Below are 2678 nucleotides of genomic sequence, written 5' to 3'. Positions count from 1 at the left end.
AAACAATTGATGAGCTATTAATTTTTGATAGTCAACAAACTGGTACTGGAAAGATGTGTTCTCAATCTTCTCATGGTACCTGCAAAAAATCATAGTAAAGTGAATTTAGTGGTGGAAAGCTGAGTGAGAAGGCAAAAATATCCACTTTGGCTACTTCTACTCAGCAGCACATTGGAAGTGCTCAACTTCAAATAAAGAAGAGAATGAAAAAAGAAAGGATGAACAAATAAAAATAGAAAGGATAAAGGAAACATACAAGAAAAAAATTACAGGAAATCCTGTGAAAAATAAAGGAGCAAACTTCATAGATTAGCATAACCCTATGTATAATCCAAAGGAATGTGCAATAAAAAATTAAAAACATTTTCAGTTTATGATAAATGAGCAAGTCAAAAATAAAACTGAAAAAACAATTTCATGAACCGTAGGGAGCAAAACAGAATATCTAAGGAATGTTGAATGAGAAGACAAAACTAAAATGCTAAAACCTTCAAATGCATGTAGAGAAAATTTGACAGAGATCTGATTACAATGTAGGGCATGTCACATTCATGGATTGGAAGATTCAATATTATCAGGATGGTCAATATTTGAAAATTAATCAATATATTCAACAAAATTTCTGCTGCATCACCACAAGCTCTTTTTCTATTTTTTTTATTTTAAGAAGGAAAACAATAGCAAGAACAAAGAAACGAACAAAACACCATAGGACAGTAAAAGTACAGGATTTCAAAAGAGGAACAGGAAATGAAGAATAGTTATTATATTACATATTGTTATCATCAAATTTGCAGACTACCAGGCACAGGCATGTAAGATTGATCAAACAGTTAAAGCATTAACTCTCCCTTTCCATAAAACTTGAAATTTTCTTCCTGGCTTTTTATGTTTTAAAATTTATTTTAAAGAGCGGTGAGATAACTCAGCGGTCTAAAGTGCCTGTTCTGGCAAGTTTAGGCAAGTGCTCAGTAACTACAGTTCAATCCGGGGCACCACATGTCACGACAGTTCTGGCCCCAGGGTGGGCTGAGCCTGCCACACACATAAAAAAAATTAAAGACAATAGAAAATAATAGATAATATGTTAGAAATGATATACCTTTACAAGGTTCATTTTCATAAAAATAACTGTAACCTGAGTTGAAATGTTTATGACAGTTCAAGTGACATAGACTAGCCAAAGCAATGCTTAAAACCAAGAACAACTTTCATGAAATTTGCAATCTTTATTTAAAAAAAAAAAATCTCCTCAATTTTCTGAAAAACAACTGGAAATAACTGGAAACTGGAAATATTTATAAGTCACGTATCTGACAAAAAATATTATCTAGACTATGTCAGTACTTACAATTCAATTTTAAGAAACACATAGCAAGTAAAATTGGACATAAGATTTCAATAGAAACTTTCACAATGACATGTGACTCATTAATAAGTAGTGAAATAGTGTTCAGCTTAAATTTGTCTGCAGAAAAATGAAAATTACAATCATAGTAAGATGTCACTGTACAAGCAGTAGAGTAGATAACATAAAGATGACAGAAAACATCATATTTTGTTAAGACATGGAAAAATTACAACTCTCAATATTTCTGGTAAGGATGCAAAATTGTATTGTTACTTTACAAATAATTTAGCAGTTTCTAAACAGTTAAACATTAATTTACTGTTTGACCTAACACCTCTACTCTTGTCCATTTCTTCTCTTTCCTCAATAAGAGAAAAGAACTTTTGCAAAAATACCTACCAAAATATATGGGTGAAAATGTTCATAGCTTTGTCCTCAATAATCAAATATCTAAATAAGCTAAATAGCTGCCAATTAGTGAATAAACAAAATATCCACACAATATAATATGTACCGTGTTTAGTAATAAAGAAGAATAACCAGTGTACAATGGATACTGACCATAGAAAGGCTCCATATAGACCTCAAAAATATGGTCAGCAGAATGGTATGCAAAAGATGACATGTTATGCAATTCCATTTGTAAGTAACATTTAGAAAATTATATATAAACAGACAAAAGTACATGAAAGAGAAGTGACTCTAAGTGGTCATAAAGTTCCACTCTGGGTAGTGTGATGTTCTGGAATGAGATTATTGTTGCAAGGGTAGCAAAACTCCAAAATTTACTAAAATTCATTGAATTATGTACTTCAAAAGACTCAGCTTGATGGTGAGTTATACCCCTTAATAAAACTATTTTTAAAAAGAGATTTAAGAAAACAAGATCGGGGCCAGGGAGATGGCTCAGTAGAATAAGCGCTTGCCTGGCAAGCACAAGCGTCTGAGCTCAAATCCCTGGTTCTGCAAAAAAATAAAAAAATAAAAGAACAAGACGAAAGGCATTCATCTGTGGCTGTTATACTGCACATCGCTGTCCTTAATGCAGTTGTTCATGGTATAGATATTAGCTGATAATCTGAGCAACAGATTTGATGACAACAATATGTAATGTAACAACAATCACTGTTAATTTTCTATTCTTGCTTTGAAATTCTGCACCATTTTTATTGTTCTATGTTGCTTTGTTTTGTCTTTATTCATGTTATTCTTTTCCTTTTTAAAATAAAATAAAAAGAAGTTTAAACTTAATGAAATGCCTTTAGCAGACAGAAGAATCAAGTCAAGCTATTTATTTAATGGCAGAATTAACTTTCCGAGTCCCAGC

General features: G+C 31.7%; 1 pseudogene; it reads left to right on the top strand.

Annotated features, from left to right (window-relative positions):
• Positions 1 to 2263, top strand: part of LOC101567135 — a 17512-nt pseudogene extending 15249 nt beyond the window's left edge.
• The last annotated feature ends 415 nt before the right edge of the window (positions 2264 to 2678 follow it).

This window comes from Octodon degus, unplaced genomic scaffold (assembly GCF_000260255.1).
Source record: "Octodon degus isolate 3935 unplaced genomic scaffold, OctDeg1.0 scaffold00009, whole genome shotgun sequence".
In the NCBI taxonomy this organism is placed as follows: Eukaryota; Metazoa; Chordata; class Mammalia; order Rodentia; family Octodontidae; genus Octodon; species Octodon degus.
The sequence above is the reverse complement of the archived record's forward strand: the minus strand, read 5'-3'. Positions and strand labels throughout refer to the sequence as shown.